The 6,708-nt window shown below is 44.9% G+C and overlaps 1 protein-coding gene across 3 annotated transcripts in view; it reads left to right on the top strand.

Annotated features, from left to right (window-relative positions):
• The first annotated feature begins 2,177 nt into the window (after positions 1–2,177).
• The window catches only part of DRC5 (dynein regulatory complex subunit 5), a 132,138-nt gene continuing 127,607 nt past the window's right edge, over positions 2,178–6,708 (top strand). The window contains exon 1 of one of the 3 annotated variants that reach the window (XM_085610172.1): positions 2,178–2,590. The gene's annotated coding sequence lies outside the window, so the exon portion shown is untranslated. Of the gene's footprint in view, positions 2,709–6,708 lie in introns of all 3 variants that reach the window. The other 2 variants (XR_014962888.1, XM_085610171.1) reach the window with 2 other exon arrangements.

Raw genomic sequence — 6,708 nt, 5'->3', positions numbered from 1 at the left:
CACGCATATCGATGTGTCTGCTGTCGCTGCAGTCCGGAAAAAAACAGACTGCCTGTGCCAGGGCACAAAACAGAGCCCGATTGAGACCCATTTCGAGGCCTCCTTTAAACAAGCAATGACATAGCTAATAGGTCTCGCTTTTGGGAACGTATAAGTATTTAGTTATGCAGCACAATATCCTTGGTGCAACAACATCAACTTTGCATGGCTAAACACTTATAAGGTCCAAAAAGCAAGACCTATTGGCTATGCCAATGCTTGTTTTACAATAGCAGGCAAAGAAAATCACCAACTTGCTTATAACTTGGAGGATTATGTGAAAAACTTAATAATCAGGAGGAATAACTCACAGCCGTTTTTCATAAGTTATATCCTACTAATGATACGTGAGCCATGTGCATGTCTCTGAAATGGACAGGCCTGTAAACTGCGAATCGAGCTCATTCAAGCCTAGCACAGACAAGCATCAGGCAGAGGTTCCAGAGAGGGTGATCACAGAGCTGCAGACAAGCCAGTGACAGATGCATTCATTCTGCTGAGCAAGCAGCTGAGAGCAGTATTCCCTCAGCTAAACCCCAGCCCTCGTTTCACATCACAGCAGGAGTGCGCTGCTATTTGGCATCTGCAGAACTTTCTGCATAGCTCGGGACATACATGTCTTCAGGCCGTGGCACCTTAAATCACGCACTTCTGCTCAGCCCGTGTCAGTGTAGTACATCGAATGCCAGCTACGCATAAATTCCAAAAAGTAGGGGAAAACCACCAGAGTAGTCAACTTCTCGGAGAGTCGGAGAAGCAAACACAAAGGAAACTGTGGCTCGGCTATTTATGCCGAAAGCATATTAAATGAAAGTCTCATTTCTTTCACGCTAGATTTATGAGTGATGTGCCCATGTGCCCGTTAAGCCTTAAGAAGAATAGTAAATAGCTTTTAAAAGCAGTTAGTCACAAAGTTTTGCCAGTTATTTGTCATCCAGGCCAAATCTACCAGGGTTCCTTAACCCACCCTGGGATGGCTGCCAGAACAAACATCACAGCCCATGAGAAATGCGGGTTCGGGGATGACTCCATATATAATCCTTTAAGGGTGTTTGTTTAACAAACTCCAATTCTTCAAATTATCAGTGTTTGATTTTTACAGGGAGCCTTACGTCAGCATAGGCCAAGTACAGATACTATCTGTTGGGACAATAGGCAATGCTCATTTCTGAGTGCTACTGAAGACAGGGGTGACCACCAACCACTTCCTAGTTGGCACAACTTGATACAACTCAAAGGCAGGAATCTCTCTTAAATTTGCTTCTTTTAAGGCTCCTACACATACACGCAGGGGATGGTTTGGGCTCAGCTGCGCTAATTCGGAAGCACCTGGGAGCAGACACAAAGGGGGTCACCGGACAAAGGACAACCACAAATCCAAGCCCTAACAAACAGAAGGAATACATAAGATAATTAAAAACAAAAAGGCAGGCAAGCTTTGTCATGACAAAATCAGCAAGGGACTACATTTTATGTCAAAAGAGAAGAGAAAGGTACGAAAACAAGATCTCTTCAAGGTGCTTTGCATTTGAAGAGCGAGAAGTTAAAAAAGACGGCAAAAGTGAAAGCAGGGGTGCGCGCGCCGGCAAACACGCGAATGGTGCGCGCGCAGCAGCGCCATGAGTGAAAGTAATCACGCTCCAGATGGCGCCTCGGGCACTGAAAGCCTGGCTCGCGTGAACGCAAGCTTTAGTCCAGCAAAAGCCTGTGGGTAGCACTTTGAAAACCCACTTACTAAATGTCTCGCAGAGCAGCGCATGCACTGGCTCAGACGAGACCTAAAAACTGCCAGTGCTCAGCACTGGTGAGACCCGGCCCACTTAAAGCCCTGGTGCCTCCCATCCTGTAACAACTTTTTGCTGGTAGGTGTCTTATCTATGCAGGACCTTGCTACAATGAACTCCATCTAAGAACCCTATCTATTTATGCACGTGCTTGTCACAATGAACCCTATGTAAGAACCCGATCTATTTATGCACGTGCTTGTCACAATGGACCCTATCTAAGTAAGCACGTGCTTGCCACAAAGCTGCACGCCCATAACTGAAACCAAAAGGGCACGAGGACAGATCCGCTGCAGCTGTAGCGCACATGCGCGCGCAGGCGCCGTTGCAGCAAGCATTCTAGAGCGCTGATGCTTTCTGCCAGAGAACGAGGCGGGACGAGGACCGTGATCTCATATCTCGGAGGTGATTGGCTGGCAGCCGCCTGGCCAGCCACAACATGGCAGCTGAATGTTAACGAGGCGAGTTCCCACAGTTCCGACCGCCGCTTCTGCCAGCCACAAGAGAGCCGCCGCCTGCTCCAGTACCCCTGGGGTGCAGTGCTGATGAACCGTCCGTGCTGCTCTCACTGCGTCCCTGGCACCTGGGCAAGTGACCACCCCAAGCGAATCTTGTGCTTCACGCGAGAAATCTGCAGCCTCCCTCCGTGCCACGGGATCTCTGGCAACACCGCGCGTCCATAGCAACTGACTCGCGAAGCACTTCCGGTGTCGACTTCCGGTTCTGTCTCCAAGGGGACGGCTGTCAACTGAAGAGCCTGGAGCCGGGTGAGAGATCCTGCCATTTGCCTCGACTGCACTTTATCCTTCCCCGCCTGTCCCGCTCTTGCTCCAGGCACACCGGCCTCCTCAGAGCTGCCGAGCGCGAGTCCGGCTTGTTGGCCAGGTCAGGTGCCTTCTGTGAATTGTGGTTTTGCTTCAAAGTTGGACAGTGGGCATTAATAAATGGCACCGTTAGACCTGGCACTGGGTGATCCAATAAATAACTAGGGAGAGCTAGAGCCCACGCCTGAACCGTCAAAATCTTTCACAATATAAAATTTAAAAAGTGCATTTCTTTAACACGTGGGAGGGTTTCAGTTCAGTGCATCCGATTATATCAGTGTATTGAGGTGCATATCATAAAAGTGATCGTTTTTAAACATTCATACCCACCCGTGAAGACCACCCCACCAGTGAAAGAGGCAAGTCGCTTGTCATGTGCACCGTATATGTGGTCTAGATTCTTCTTATATGAGAGGTTTTTGTACAGCGCACATCCTGAACTCGTGGATTTCAAGCTGCTCTGATCTGTGATAATGAAGAAAAAGGAGGCCCAGTGAAATGCAATATATGCTTAGAATCACACCATTTGGTTAACCAAGTAGGTCAGGATTGAGCCTAGGTTTTGAGTTTAACATTGTGTGAATCATCCACTCAATAGGTATCTATTTCTTACTCATTTTTAGGTTGAGCATTTGAGACCTCTTATATATACTTTAGTATATACTTATATGTGTTGTGTATGTACTTTGTGGGCTCTGGAGATCAGCCCTAGGACTTGTCTGCTTCCGCATAGGGACTTTTTTTCAGTTCCATTGCCTCTATTTAACTGTCATGATAGAAAAAGACCAGTAGAGGTCAGTAAAATACCAGAATTGCTTTCTGCTGAGGGACTTTCTCTTTTTTTAAATTTTTCTGGCAACTGCCTCTATTTAATTTTCTTGATAGAAAACGGCCAGCAGAGGTCAGTAAAATACCAGAATCACTTTAGCATTCTCTAGATTCCAGTGCATAGAAATTGTCTTCCACGAGCACCTGTAGACAATATATTATTTTTTTCAAATCTTGTATTTTCAATGATATGACCACGAAGGCCCTGATTTTATAATAATAACAGAGCTTAGGACTATAACATTTCCTGCTGAAAGGCAATATTTCTCGCCATGTGTTCCATTTGTAAACTTTATTTCGATCAAAAGATCATAAAAGTCGCATAAAAATACATTTAAACAGCTGATAAAAAACATTAAAAATCAATTAATTTAAAATAGAGCAGGGGAGTATATATATAGCAGCAAAACATTATTTAAAACTAAGACGCTTAATCCACATTGCATGTAAAAAACGTGAGACAGCGAAGACTACAGCAGTTCTTGTGTCACTAGCTAAAATACGATAGGCTTCAGTACATCTTTTAAATCCAAAACTTTTACATAAAGGAATAAGCCAGTATTTCCTAGGGGCTCTGTATGCAACACAAAGAAATAATACATGAATTAGTGACTCAGTCGACCTTCCGCACGCTGGGCAAATTATTTCAGTATGTTTTGTCCAGTTCTTAGTAAAATCCCTGAGTGGTAAAGTGCCCAACCTAAACTGAATATATAATTTCCTCGCCAAAGGTGGGCACAGTTCATTCAGGAATGGCTCAAAGGTATACTGGTCTTTAATTGACAAAAATTGTTTTGAAAGACTGCCGAGGGTTTTAGTTCCTTGTAGTACGCTTAGCCTGTACTGTCTATATGCCTGTACCAGTTTTACACGAGGGAGCATCAAGGAAAATGCCTCGGGATTAGTCCAGAGTTCAGGCAAACCAATCTTAAAGCACATTTCCTTAATGTAGACAAGCCAAGGAAACTTCTTAAAAGTGCATAGTGCTAGAATTGAGCTAAGGTCACGACAGTAAGATATTAGCTCCTCTGTGACCCACACTCTTCGCCAGTACGTTAGGGGACGTAAACCTGCTTCTTCGTCTATTGGTCGAATTGCCAAATCAAGACGTAATGGAATTAGAGGGGTACTTTGCGGCAATCCCAATAAAAGCCTAATAAACTTATTCTCAATTAGAGAAAGACGTTTCATCTGGGAATGGCCCCACAGTTCTGCCCCATATAGAGCTGCGTTCCTCACTTGTACTTTATAAATTTCTGCAGCAGGGCCAGGAGCCTTATATGTATTATATTTAGAGGTTCTTAAAATCGCACCAGATAATTGTGCAAGCCGCATAGCTGCTTTATCTAGTTGGGGAGCCCAGGAAAAAGACTCAGAAAGTGTAATTGCCAGGTATTCAAACAATGAAACCTTTTCTAGGGTTGTTCCGTTGAGTATGGGATTAGGTCGAGTTGTGTTAACTGGGTTAAAAACCATGTACTTGGTTTTCGAAATGTTTATTTCAAGCCCATGATCTATACAAAATGCAGAAAAGCTGTCTAAAACACGTTGAACACCCATCGGGGATTTAGATAACAATAAAGTGTCATCTGCAAAAAGCATAACTGGGACCTTTCTACCATTGAGTCTAGGGGAGTCACCGTTGTCCGTCTTGTTAATATGAGATACCAGTGCATTAACATATAGGCAGAACAGGGTGGGGGCCAATACGCATCCCTGCCTGACACCTCTGTCGACTGGAAAGCGCGCTGTTAATTGGCCTGCCTTCCCATATCTGACTTGTGCATAATTGCCAGTAGCTCCGAGGGGACTCCCATCTCACGTAGTACAGCCCAAAGTTTAGCTCTCTGAGGATGTGTTCCCATACCTGGCGTGTCGCGCAGTTTGGTGCTTACTTTCCCTCCATGTTAAAGAACAGTAGATGTTTCAGCACCCAGGCTAATGGGCTTCATAGCTAAATACATATAAGGTTCCAAAGGCGAGACCAATTGCATTGCAAATGCTTGTTTATATCAAAGATAACTCAGATACACTTGAAGTTAGAGCGTGGGTTGCGATCAAAAGTCACGAGAAAGCTTAACAAGTTCTGTTCTTGAGGGTCCAAGAGGAATTTGAGCTGAGCCAGTCATCTGGCTCAAGCCTGGCTTCAGCTTTCAGTGCTCTCCCACCTTTAACCATCTTACAATGTGCTGTTACCTAAAAAGACAGGGCTGAAAGTGCACCCACTTGGGCTCTGCTTTCTCCACGTACGCCTCTTCTCATTGTCTCCACACTCACCCTGCTTGGTCATCCTCTCTTTCTCAATCTCCTTCTGTACCCTGCTCTCTTCCCTCCCCTTCTTCCTTCCTGTCAGCCCCCTCACTGCAATGTTCTTCTATACTCCTCCCTGCCTGCCCCCAGACCTCATCTGACTGTTTTTTCCTATGTGATTCTTCCCCAGGCTTGAATGCATTGGTTTATAATTCATCTGTTGATTGCTAGAATTGTGTAATCCGGCATCTTTGGTATGCTGGCTTATAACTTTATGTAGTATTGGCCATGTGACCCCAACAGGCAGTCAAACATGCTTGACTTAGGGCCAGATGTATGACTGTTTTTTGCATTCCAATTTCCCTTTTGCGACCGCAACATAGGTCTGCCCTATTTACAAACTCTATTTTGCGATTCAGTAACCTATTAGCCCAACCTAGCCACCACCGCATTCAGATTCCTCAACTGTATGCAGGAAGTTGGGCTACAGTTGGGATGTATGCGGGAAGTTGGGAGTAGGCAGGTGTCCCATGGACCACTGCCTACTCTTAAACAAGCATTGAAAATGCTACAGGTCTCTCCTTTTATTAAGTTACAGCCATTTGCTTTGCTAGAAAATACCATTAAAAAAGCAAAGCTTTTTATGGTCCCAAAGGCGAGACCTATTGACTATGCCAATGCTTGTCCTCTCTTGTACTCAGTAAATGTCTGATGAAACAAAAATGTGCTGGCCCCCAGAAATTAGTGCAACACGCTGTTCAGGACTTTAGGGGAGCTGCGCTGCTTTTACTGTGAGTGAGTGAGTGAGATTGAGTGAGTGAATACCCTTGGGCAGCTCTCTTTAATTCTCGGCTGGCAGCACAATCTCTTCGTGTGATGGAGGGATTCACGAGAAACCACAACATAGTGGTGAACTACTTTTAGAGTTGCGGCCATGATACTGGATTGGATGGAGAAATTTACCAAAAACAAGCATGAGCCAA

This window comes from Triturus cristatus, chromosome 6 (genome assembly GCF_964204655.1).
Source record: "Triturus cristatus chromosome 6, aTriCri1.1, whole genome shotgun sequence".
NCBI lineage: Eukaryota > Metazoa > Chordata > Amphibia > Caudata > Salamandridae > Triturus > Triturus cristatus.
This window is presented reverse-complemented; position numbering and strand designations above follow the sequence as displayed.